This window comes from Pipistrellus hanaki, assembly GCF_964339955.1.
Source record: "Pipistrellus hanaki genome assembly, chromosome: 11".
Lineage (NCBI taxonomy): Eukaryota > Metazoa > Chordata > Mammalia > Chiroptera > Vespertilionidae > Pipistrellus > Pipistrellus hanaki.
The window spans coordinates 58,254,670-58,268,174 of record NC_140513.1 but is presented as its reverse complement, the minus strand read 5'-3'; the positions used below and the strand labels follow the sequence as shown (position 1 = coordinate 58,268,174).

Here is a 13,505-nt window from a genome sequence, read left to right as displayed (position 1 = left end):
TAATTAATGGCAAATCATTATCTACGACTACAGTATTTCCAATATTTTATTGATTAAATAATGATAACTATATCATCTTTTTAATTTAACTTCAAGTGTTTTCATAAGGGTATAAAATCTGAAAATGCTTTTGAAATGAAATATGTAATTAATATAAGCACAGTGCACTGTTCTAGGGATGAAGACGCAATAAGAAAATGGCACAACAAACTACAAAGTGAAAATATTTGACTACTGGCTAAATTTTCTGAATTTTAGAGGAAAATAAATATAACTCAAAATAAAAAAAATTTAACCTATGCAAGAAAGCACAGAACACTTTGGATGATCTACCAGACAAACACCACTTCCTCTAACCTGCAGAAAAGCAGCCCAGCTATTAATGAAGCTCTGGCAGCTTGTCTGTACAGGCCACACCATGAGGCAGACAGCTTTCAGGAAGAGGATACAAGCTGTCAGGTTCATCCTGCTATAATTGGAGTATATATTGACTTTGTTCAGTTTAGCAAAGAGTATCAGCTTACAAAGTGCTGGCTATGATAGAGATGTGATAACGGAAGATCATCGTTAACATGTCTGCCACTTTCAAACGGATTTGTCTTCAGAAGTTATTAAGAATTTTAAATTGCTGCAACAATTGCATGTCAACTTGAGCTATCTCTTGACTATTAAACATAAATTTATAATACATTAATTTGTTTGAGCTAAATTCTTTCTCATTTAATTCAATTAAAATTGGATAATTGTAAACATATAAATCACTAGGGCCTAAAATAACTAACTTTCAATTAAAAATAAGCTAAGAAGATAAGGAACTATTCATATTCACTTGCATTTTGCCATCAAGCTTATTTTCATGATGAAATATTTTCAACAAATAAAAACTTAAAATGGGATGCTGTAATAGAATCATTAAAGATCCTTAATTCCATATAAAATGATTAATGCTTCCATTATGCATATTACATATTGTTTGGGATAAATATATCTTTGTATTTAGTAAATAGTTCAATTGCTCTGCTTTCTCTTACATTAAAGCATATCATTTCACAAAGAAATGTGTATTTTAGAAGTATAGAGAACCATAGATAATGTATATGCTTGGAAGCATGAAATTGATAATGCCTTGGTTTGATAGGCCCCAAAACTGAAATGAAATGATTGCCTGTCTGGAAAATCTGCCCATTGCTTCATAGAGTTTTGCTTCAAGCTTAAACATGAAGAGAAAGAGGTAATAATAATTAAATTATTTTCACTGAAGTAGCAAAACATTTCATCATAATCTGAAATCCAAACCTTGCCGAGACCTGAAAACCTGACCAGGCTTACGGAGCTGAAAGAGCATTCTTAGGGCACCAACGTTTGCTAACTTAGTAACAGGAAAACTGGGTTTAAAGATTCTGTTCTTTTTTCTCATTTAAATTCAAACTACAGGGTTTTTTTTAAGTAACTCAGGAAAAGGTAAAGGAAACTCAGTGGTCCTGATCATATAAGCAAAACCATCTTCAGTCCAACATTTAGTACTATCCCTTTCCCCTCAAACTAGTTGTGAGTTCACAAAATGATATTTTATGTCCCAGAATAGATGAGGAAATCCATTTCTGCCATTCATTGGAGTACTGTCCTCACGAAGATTTCATAAAAGTTTCAATAACATAAGGCAATTACGATAAAATATTTTGAGTCATATTAACATGGTCCCCCTAGCCTCACAGAAAACACTGAAAATGTGTACTCTTGATTTTAAGCATTTTTTTTTGCCAATAAAACACTGCTAATGCTAAAAGGCGCACAGTACTTCTTCACTTGAGGCTCCATGTGACTGGAGACTTGGCACTTGATGGCTCCAGGGGGATCACTAATGAGCTACAAAGCCTTTCCACCTCTGGGTCAGGAGTTTGGATGAGACCTCTGTTGGGAGTGACAGAAAGTCGTTACCATCTCATGATAGTTCAATGGTTTGTGTGAAGGGAATTCATTGTTTCAGGCCACTTTCTAATGAACAATCATCCCCCTCACAAAAAGTCACCACTGCTCCTGACAGTAATTGGCAGCAACCTGGAGAATGAAAAATTCAACCGAAAATTGTGTTCCCTCCATGCTATGACTACAGTATCAAAGTTAGGAATTTCTTGAATGGAAAAAGACACAATGCTTTGCAGGTATGTCTATGGAAAGTACAGCGAAGAGAAAAATAGAAAAGGAGGAAAAGGGAAGGGAAAAGAAAGAGCCATCCAGATCAGAGTGAATCAAAATGCAGCGAGACTCATCATCAAAAGCTTTACTTGATGTTTATATAACAAAGGTAGTTAATTCAGAAAAGGCATACATCTACTTATATGTTTCTCTCCTGGTAAGAAGGTAATAAAATGCTAATAATGTTACTTGAGGCCTCTTGATTGGGGGGGAGGGGGAGGAAGGGGAGAGGGTGGTCAAAAGGATGATAAATGCCTTGAAACAGTGTTTCCTTAGTAGAAACTTATCACTATTCACTATACCTGTCACTGCAATCCTTTCTAGGAAGCCACATTAATAAGATTGTGAGTGAGGCTTCCCAACCTTCCTCCTAACTCGTTCAGCATTTACAGATTTACAGACATATACACATCATCACACACTGCTCTGGATTATTCAGCGTTGTTTTTGTGTGTGTTTGTCTTAGGCCAGTGGTCCGCAAACTGCAGCTCGCGAGCCACATGTGGCTCTTTGGTCCCTTGAGTGTGGCTCTTCCACAAAATACCACAGCCTGGGCGAGTCTATTTTGAAGAAGTGGTGTTAGAAGAAGTTTAAGTTTAAAAAAAATTGGCTCTCAAAAGAAATTCTAATGGTTGTACTGTTGATATTTGGCTCTGTTGACTAATGAGTTTGCTGACCACTGTCTTAGGCTATTTGGCAAGGAATAGGCACATATTTATTCTTCTTATAGTCCCTATTACATGAAATATAAATCTCAGCAAGTAGGAAATTTTTAATACAGAAAGAGGAAGAGAGAGGCCACTGACATTTTAGTGTATTCAAATCTGAACTTTATTTTGCTTTAGGATGATATAATACAATTCAGGCTAATTCAGAATAGTTATTAGTGGTCACTTGGAGACAGCTTTGGAGCAATGCTGCAGTGTGGTCTCAACAATCTGAAGGCTGACTGGTCTAGATCTGTGCTGTCTAATAGGATAGCTACTAGTCACATGAGGCCATTTAAATACAAATTAATTAAAAGTGAATAAAATTAGAAATTTGGTTCTTGATGTTTTTTATAGCCACATTTCAACTGCTCAATAACCACATGTGGACAGTATCTACCTCACTGGGCCACCCTGACATAGAACATGTCCATTTAGTGCAGAAAAAGAATGGAATACGCAGTTGGGTGGTCCTGGGCTAGAGCACATTTTCATCCCCAGGGAACATATTAATTTTAAAATGGTATGGAAAAGTAAGATGTTCTCAGATGTGTGTAACACAAAACCTAAGGCAAGCCGAAACCAGTTTGGCTCAATGGTAGAGCATCGGTCTGCAGACTGAAGGGTCCCAGGTTCGATTCCGGTCAGGGGCATGTACGTTGGTTGCGGGCACATCCCCGGTGGGGAGTGTGCAAGAGGCAGCTGGTCGATATTTCTCTCTCATGACGTTTCTAGCTCTCTATCTCTCTCCCTTCCTCTCTGTAAAAAATCAATAAAATATATTAAAACAAAAACAAACAAACAAACAAAAAAACCAAGGCAAACTGACTTAAACCATAAGGTTTGAACTCTCATAAGTGCGAATCAAGAGGTAGGTGAGGCCTCAGAACAGGCTTAACCTAGTATTTAAGTTCTAAAACAACTCTGTCCCCTTGCATTTCATTAATCCACATTGGGCTCCCTGTGCCTTTCTGAATAAGACACTGAAATAGCTACCTGGCTTAGGCCTGTCCTCACGCACAGTATCTGTGAATAAAACGTAAGACTGATCAGCCTTAGATAACCAGGACCTAACCTTGGAGGCATGGTGTGGTCACTTCCTCCGAAACATTCAGACAACATGGCAGGGGACAGCTACCTGAACATTTGGGAGGTACACTTATGAGAAAGAAAGGGTGATAATTCTAGGAAGATAAAAATGTTTGGTTTTTTATTTTTATTTTACAGTTTTTATACATTTACTAAGACTCGCTTTGAAATGTGACAATTTAGGTGTCAGTATTCCCACCCACTTGGCCCCAAACACCCAAGCTTAAAAATACACAGCAGAAACATCTCTATTTTTAAATTATATGGGGCTCTGACAATGAGTGGGTAGGAAAAAGTGAGACAAGTGACAAGGGTTGTGCTACCACGGAAGGAAATTAAAAATATACTATAAAATGAAAAATCTTATATGGATGGGGGAGGCTAGAGGAATCCAGATCACCGTATTAAGGAAAAATGCTCCTGTCCAAAGCAAATCTTTTACAATTCTCCCAACCACAGTCTACTTGGTGTCCTCTAGATTAAAAAAAGAAAAAACCTGAAATATTAAGCAACTCCCAGAGATGGTCAGTGGTCAAGCCAGAACTCAAACTGGATCCATCTACATCATTCCAGGTCCATTCACCAAAAGCCATTACATCTGAACCAAAGCCTACAATCCACATATTTGCCATTAAATCCCCATGTCAACATATACTAAGGAGCAAGACATAGTGAGCAAAGGGCTGTGCTAAGTGCTGGTTGATAAGACAAGATATATATATAGTCCGTTGAATATATATATCCTATATAATAAAAGGCTAATAGGCAAACTGTCCCCTTGGGAGTTCAATGACCAGGAGTTTGACCAATCAGAAGTTCCACCACTTGCTATGACGTGTGGTAACCATTAGCGGTGGCGCAGGATGAAGGAAGGAAGGCCCTGGATGGCAGCCAGTAGCCAAGGGAAGAAGGCCCCGATAGGCCCTGATTGCTGGCCAGGCTTAGGGACCCTACTTGTGCACGAATTTCACTCACCAGGCCTCTAGTATGTATGTATGTGTGTATATATATATATATATTAATCAGTACATGGAAGCGTATGCTAAATGCTCAATCAGTCATTCAGACAATGAGCTCCAGCAGAGTACAGAGATGGGGAGAAACAAAAATCACATGTGAAAAGTCAAGCCATGGATGCAGACAATAGTATAGTGAAGGCCAGTGAAGTGGGGAGCAGGGTACAGGGAATCAATGGGGGGAGAGGGAGGTATCTGTAATAGTTTCAAAAATAAAGATACATTTCATTTTTTAATTTTAAAAAATCATATGTGAAATTAAAAAGAAAATTAAGGAAATGTACTGGTGGCTTCTTTGGGGCTGTGTCTCTGGAACCCTGAAGGTAAGATGCTTTGCATTGTGCATTTGGGATTTTTGGTAGAAAGGGCTTAGAATAATTCACAATTGGCACAATGTGTCTTAGATTTGAGTTGCCATTATACATAACTTAGAAATCTTGAAAAGTTTACTTCTGACATGTTAGATGGCATATCAGAGAAAAGAGAGAGAGAAAGAATTGAAGAAAAATAAAAACTTAAATGACTTCTTAAAACCCCTCATTGAAGACAACTGGAATTCTCTGTGAAAAACTGAATCCTCCAATGGCTGCATTGGCATCAATTATTTCTCCACTGGCTGTGTAATAAAATCTAAATTCCTTAGCCCAGCATCCTGTGTCTCACTTTGCTTCCCCATTTTATAACTCTGTTTCAAGCCCAACTGCTCTACTCCAGTGCTCCATACACATGAAAAATACTCCTGTGTCTACAGCTAGTCGTTCCCTCTGAGATGAATGCCTTCCGCTGCCATGCCACTGTCACCTTTGAGGCACCGTCCAAATGCAGCCCCTTCCAGAAAGCTCCCATTAGCTTTGAGCTTCAGAAGTTATGCTTTCACTGATCTGAACAGGAAACTGATATAGGCCAGTTTCATTGAATTCATCTTCTGCCTTACATCGTACTTACATGTATGTCTTACTCCCCTATTATAAACTCTTTGAGGGAAGGTAGGATATGTGTGTAAATGCCTAATAAATAATATATCTTCTAAATCCTTCTAAAAATCCAGAAGTATCATTAATTTAATGATATTTAACAATCCTTTTGTGTGCTTCTGTAATAAGCAGAAGCTCACAAAAGGACCACTGAGGTAATCAATGGATCAATTTCCATGATCTCCTATAACAATTGTCTTAATGACTGGATGATAAAGCAGAAAGGAGGGGAACAACTTTTAATAAAATCTGCAAAGATCCTATCTTTTCAAAGTCTGTACTAGACTCAGTGCCAAGTTCCTTTTGGATTCCATCAGCAGGCTCTCAACCATTTTAATTTGAATGAATCACCCAAAATAAAAATCTATGGCATTTAATACACCCACTTCTCAAAGATATGAAATTCAGTTTTTCTATAAGTAATTTAATTGAAGTTCCAGGTAATGTCAAAAACTTACTGATGAATAGCTCTTTCTAGTGGAAATAACCAAAACAAAAGTTGGATGAGCTATTTTTTATAGAGATGTTTGGTCTAAGTGCAGAACCTGACTCATTAGGTAACAATTGCAGGCCTTCTTTAGACTGTCTATAAACTATCACAGACTGTAGAATGCACTCGGAACTTGTTTAAGGGCATGATTATAGCAAAATATATGTATTTATAATTCTCCCAATTATACACAATCATAAAAACATGTTTGTTGGCGATTCAGAAAGGGTTGGAGGCATCTGAAAATACAACATGCAATAAAAAATAACACCGCCAAGGCATCTTTATGAACAAGGATTGCCAACTGAAAAATCTTACTTTAATTCAGCTTAAGCTTTGGAAACTAATCAAATGCTGAGAAATCTACAGAAATTATTTTATGAAATCTTGTCTCCTTCTATCCATCAAAGTGGGTATAACATAATACAAAAAAATAAATGCACATGAATGTGTGTGATTTCCATAGCTTTCTTCTTCGTCTCAGCATTACTGAGATATAACTAAGGAGTTCCTTTTGGTGTTAATTCCAGAGCTCTTCCAGGTAACTCCAAAAAGAACTACTTAGTCTGATTTGCTTAGATTTATGCAAAACTGGTTTTTATTGGAGGGAGCTCTTTGAATTGCTTATTTTCCTTAATTGGAAATTATCATTTTCAAGGACCATTGACTCTAGTCTTACCTCCTTCCCTAGAATTTCTCAGCTGCTTCATCTTTACCCACCATTCATAATATGCACAAGTATCTGTCACACAAGAGCAAATAAGTAAGGTTTTTTCCAGCAGAAACAATAAATTCTATTAGCTTGCTCTACTTTTCCAATAACATGCTATTCAGAAGAATAAATAAGCTTATATTCTTCGGAGCTGGGAATTCCAAATAAGGCTAATTACACTGAAATACACCCAATATTAAAATATATTATCAACAACTTCAGAGAGTAAATGAGTACCCATCCGTTATCAAGAAGCTGACTTCGCTGAATTCTTTTTTCTTAAAGTCAGCTTTATTGAGGTATAATTATATACAACAAAACTCATTCTGCTAAGTGTAGTTTGAGCTTTGACAAATGGACAGTCATGTAAACAGCACCACAAGCAAGAATCAGAACAAATATCATGACTGACATGTACACATAAGAAACTGTTTGACATTGAAATTGGGACTCAAAAGAACTGTTGGCCCAGAAAGGAACTCACTACAGACTGATTCATTTGCCTCTCAGCATAACCATTATGGCTTGTCTCAGTTTTGGTTCTTACAAGGGTATTTCTTGGATCACATGATCTCAAGCATCTAGAGGAAATAATGAACAATATAAACTGATGAACAAAAACAGACCCAGAGAAAGAGAAGCAGCGATCAGACTCAAACCTCAGAGGGAAAGAAGGGGAGGGTGGAGGTGAGGGGGAGAGATCAACCAAAGGACTTATATGCATGCATATGGGCCTAGCCAGTGGCCATGGACAACAGGGGGGTGGAAGCATATGTGGGGAGGGGTTTGGGATGGGAATGGGAGGATGAGGACAATTATGTGATACCATAATCAATAAAATTAAAAAAAAAAAATCAGAACATTTCCATCAACTGGCCAAGTTCCTTTGTTCCCCTTTGTGGTCAAGCATCCTCCTAACCCCCAGGCAACCACTAATTTGTTTTCTATCCCATCAGGTTTGCCTTTTCTAGAATGAAATATAAGTGGAATCCTCCAGTATGTAGTCTTTTATCTCTGACTTCATTAACTTAGCATAATGCTTTTGAGATTCATCCTTGTTCCCTCAAGTGTTTACAGTTCATTCCTTCTTATTGCTAAACAGCATCTATTGTATGAATATAACACTATTTATTAGTTGTCTTGCTTTTAGTTTTTGATTATGAGTAATCTTCCATTTGAGCATGGGCCTTTGTGTGAATCAGTCTGTTTTTCTTTTGGTTAAATACCTAGAGGTGGGATTGCTAATCATATGATGATGTGTGTTTATCTGTATAAAAAAGTGTTGTTGTTTTTTTTTCCAAAGTGGCTGTAACATTTTACATTTATATTATCAACATATGAGATTTCCAATTGTACCACAATCCCATCATCACTAATTATCGTCAATCTTTTTCATTTTAGCCAGAGAGTGGCTCTGTAGTGGTATCTCGACATGATTTTAACTTGCCTTTTCTTTGTTAATGATGTCAAGCATCTTTTCCTGTACCTATTTGGTGAAATGTCTACTTAAAACATGTGTCCACTTTTTAAATTCAATTATTTATTTTAAATATAAATATAAATATAAATATAAATATAAATATATATATATATATATATATATTATTGATTTTTTACAGAGAGGAAGAGAGAGGGATAGAGTTAGAAACATCGATGAGAGAGAACCATCGATCAGCTGCCTCCTGCACGCCCCCTACTGGGGATGTGCCCGCAACCCAGGTACATGCCCTTGACCGGAATCGAACCTGGGACCTTTCAGTCCGCAGACCGACGCTCTATCCATTGAGCCAAACCGGTTTCGGCCAATTATTTATTTTCTTATTGTTCTTTATAAACTCTGGGTTCCAGTCTTTTATCTGATATGGGTTGTGACTTTGCTGAATATTGTAGTTAGTTATCCCATTGAACACACACATCCAAGGATTTTACTGGTCAAATATATATAAGAACTGTACCAGTAGAGATAAAATTCCCTAAGAACTGCACCACACAAAGAAGAATTTGCATAAAGAATGTATCACTAAATGGTCAATTTCCAAAGGACTGAACCATCAAAAGTCAAATTCTATAAAGGCACTCAAATGGCAAATTTCATGAGTATTATACCATTCAACGTCTTAGGGAGAGAACAGCTCTCATTTATTATATTCTGAAATCAATTCTGGGTGTTTATATCAAATATGATCCAATTCAGGTCATGCGTTATACTTGAGAGCAAAAGTGCTTAGAATTGATACTCAGAGCAATTTAAATATATATATATATATATATATATATATATATATATATACAATATATATATATATATATATATATATAGCTTTAATCTATCAAATATATTTTTGAAGTTTCAATATACCTCACTAACTCGTTTTTTATTCCATATCCACACTTATTGTTGGAATATTATATTAAATTGTAGATATTAGTATATTTCATCATAAATGTTCTGATGTCTGTTTTTTTTCATGTTAGTTGTATCTTCCCATAAGTTAAGAGCCACCCTCTGTTCTGTGTAGGTTCACAGGCTGGTATGTTGCTGCTCAGTATTCAGTTGTATATCAGTCCGGCTCCCAGGAGGAAACAGATTTCACACTCTGGGGATAACAAAGAGACTATTTATGAAACTTTAGACAGGCATAAGGGAAATCAGCAAGCTATAGCTGCTATTACTCCCAGGTCTGAAGAAAAAATGCAGAAGGAGAAGTTGCTGGAACCTGAATAGAGTAACTACAGCTACAGCAGCCATGGTCTGTTGTGGCTAGATTCAAGCAACCTTATGGAGATATGGCAGGAAACAAATCAGGAAGAAGAAATATCCAAATCTTATTATCCTACAGCCCTCCAATCTCCTGATGGTGACTGCCTTTGGGAATCCCAACAGGAAGCCAGAGAGCAGGAAGTCACATTGACATATTTCATAAAGGTCAGTTTCCCTGGACACCAACAAGAGAGAGAAGGGTGGAGAGTGTGTCCGGATGGGCCAAAGAAATTAGTAGACACAGCAGATAACAAATGTTATAATCATTGAAGAGTTACTCCAAGTAGAACTCCGGATCTATAGAGTAAATACCATATGCCATAATGAGAATTTTAAGTGTCCCTGTGAAGAAATAAATGACCTTATTAAGTCAGGTGGTCATTGGGCTCTTTATGTTTGGACACGTAGCCATTCTATAGGGCAGAAATGGGCCCATATGTAGGTGTTTTGTTTTGTTTTATAGCCAATTACAATATTAAATTAAATTCTTGAGCAAAGGGAGAAGATGCATGAGGGAAAGTAATATTGCCTGATTTTTATTTCCTTACTTATCAACATCTGGGAAAGATATTACTGCTGCCGTTCTTGAACAACTACTGCTATTCTAAAAATTACATAAATGTTCTCTTTAATATTTTATATTTCATAAAAATGTTAATTTACCTCCTTAATCTGAGCATTTACACTACTCTAAAGAAAGTATATTGAGAATATTCTATGGCATGGAATTGGGTATTTGGCAGACCAAGGCTGATACTGTGATTCTATATTAGTAGTATGACCTATGCCAAAATATTTAACTTCTCTACACAAAAATTTACTAAATATGAAAAAATAAAAAGGAAATAGTAATGAGTGTTACTAATGATTGGAGTAAAGTTTAAGTAATGTGTGATGGGAGGCAGCCCATCAGTGATTCTCTTCATTGATGTTTTCATCTCTCTCCCTCTTCTTTTCTCTTAAAAAACATTAGTCTTCCTCCAATTTTTACTTGGAAATCTCTATGGTCCTTAGAGAAAGCACTACTGATGCCAATTATTAAATAATTCTAGGCCCATTTACATATATATATATATATATATATATATATATATATATATATCCAAATAATATATATATTATTGGAACCGTCTGGCTTAAGATGTTTGAGGAACATCTTAAGCTAGAGGAACCGTCTGGCTTAAGATGTTTGAGTTTGGCCAAAACCGGTTTGGCTCAGTGGTAGAGCGTCGGTCTGTGGACTGAAAGGTCCCAGGTTCGATTCTGGCCAAGGGCATGTATATTGGTTGCGGGCACATCCCTAGTAGAGGGTGTGCAAGAGGCAGCTGGTCGATGTTTCTCTCTCATCGACGTTTCTAGCTCTCTATCTCCCTTCCTCTCTGTAAAAAATCAATAAAATATATTTTTAAAAAAAGATGTTTGAGTTTGGTACTGGTATTTCAATTACATTTTTTTTTCTACGCATACTCTGGACTGACACTATACATGTCTGTCTTGAAAAAAAAAAGAGTAACATTTTAAAATTTCAAATCAGATGTAAAATATGCTAAAAAATAACTGTTTTATTAAATCTCTTACTGAACAGGGGTAGGAGATAGGGAAGAACACAAAGGTAATCTCTGAAAATAGTGAGTGGACTGGGTGAGCAAATCGCACATGTGAATAGCATACACGATCATCACCAAAACCCAACAAGAAGCACAAGACTAAATAAGGAGATGTCCTAATTCTTGGAAAATAACTATCACATTTAACTGATAAAATTCATACACTTTCTAAAGCGCCTGATATACTCTCTGTATTCTTCCAATAAACTTCATAGATGCCAACTCAAAGTTAAGGATTAGTAACAAAAATTACAATTTTATGAATATTTGCTTACCAAGTACTCAGGATTGTATATATAGCTAAATAAAATACTTGGACAATTACTTGTTGTGAGTCCCAAAGGCAAGATTGTGGAGGGTGCTTTTATTCTCTGAGTGTGAAAGCTATCTAAAATGTCTGTATGCACATTTGCTTAATTTAAATCTTTACTTGTGTACTATTTAATTTACTTTTTATTATTCATTATTTGTGCAAGTACTATTTATAAAAGCGATATCCTTTTCATTTTATCTATTCGATAAATTTATTGCCTACTACTGGGTAATGGCATACTCTGATAGTAGAAAATACAAAGGCAAGTCATATTTGACATTTGGATGCCACTGCTACCGAGAACTAGTTATATGTACTTAACTAGTAAAGATAGACACAATTCTATGAAGCTTTTGAGCCTCTTATTTACATGCAGTTGCTTTCTTTTCTTGTCTGTCTTTTCTAAATCCTTCACTGGCCCAACTCAGGTTCACCCTTGGCCAGGCCAGTGCAGCACAACAAAACACCAAGTTAGAAAAGAAATCAGCATTTAATACATTGGAGCACTAGGAGAATGGCACTTGGGGCCTCTGAAAATGTGCCTTCTGTAAAAGCAGTAAGAATGAACACTGGCAAAAATGATCAAAATAAATTTCAGAACTCCAAAATTACCTAAGGCCTTGCAATAATCTACTAAGAAAGAAAAGCAGCTGGAATTTGATAAGAACAACACATTTTTTGGCATTTTAATTTGCCCTAATCCTGTCTCTTCTCCCCAGCCTTGCATGGCCTTGAAAACCAGCTTCACAATAGAGGCAGCTGTGAAACCCTTGAGCCTAGCAATCGCCAAAGAAGGAAGGATGAGTTTGGAATTTCTCCCAAAGCCCCCGCCCCAGAGAACATCATGATTTGACCTGTGGAGCAGCTCCCTGAAAACCACCGTACTCAAGTTCATCTTTATTTGAGCTGAGACAGAGAGCACTCTCTGCAAATTGACCCATCCCAGGGCATTTGTTGAAAATAATTAGCAATATTTAATGTCTGTTAATGTGGCAATTGTTTAATGCACCAGCTGCCAGAGGAGGTATTATCAGCAAGGCCTAAGGATGACAAAAAATATATATAAAAGGAAAAATTGGGGAATGAGATCAGTGTGAATAGAGGAGAAGAACCCTGGAGCTGACCAAAGCCAAAGTGAGGTGCTGCTGCATCCCGGCATCCAGCCTTGACATCCCGCCACCATGGCCATCCCTGAAGGGGATGCTGAAGGAGATAAAGCCAAGGTGAACCACAGAGAAGAGCTGCCAGGTTATCAGCTAACCCCGCTCCTCCAAAGCCAGGGCCCAAGCCTAAAACGGTCCTGCAAAGAAGGGAGAGAGGGTACCCAAAGGGACAAGGGGGAAGGCTGATACTGGCAAGGATGGGAATAACCCTGCAGAAAATGGAGATGCCAAAACAGACCAGGCCCAGAAAGCTGAAGGTGCTGAAGGTGGTAAATGAAGTGTGTGCACCTCTGGGGTCCTTCTGCCTGGCCTGTACCCTCTCACAATCCGGGACTCCTTTGTGGCTGTCAGAAAGCCAGTTTCAGCCCAATACCCGCAGGCCCCATCCAGAAAGGAGGGAGCCCAATCTTATGCATTGAGAGTCTGTCCCCTGGTCAACCAATCATTGACCAATCATTCAGTTGTTTAGTAGTGAGG

General features: G+C 37.3%; 1 pseudogene across 1 annotated transcript; it reads left to right on the top strand.

Annotated features, from left to right (window-relative positions):
- The first annotated feature begins 12,379 nt into the window (after window positions 1-12,379).
- Window positions 12,380-13,305, top strand: LOC311629626 (non-histone chromosomal protein HMG-17-like; annotated as a pseudogene). Its single transcript has 2 exons — window positions 12,380-12,421; window positions 12,967-13,305. The product of its transcript is annotated as a non-histone chromosomal protein HMG-17-like (transcript).
- The last annotated feature ends 200 nt before the right edge of the window (window positions 13,306-13,505 follow it).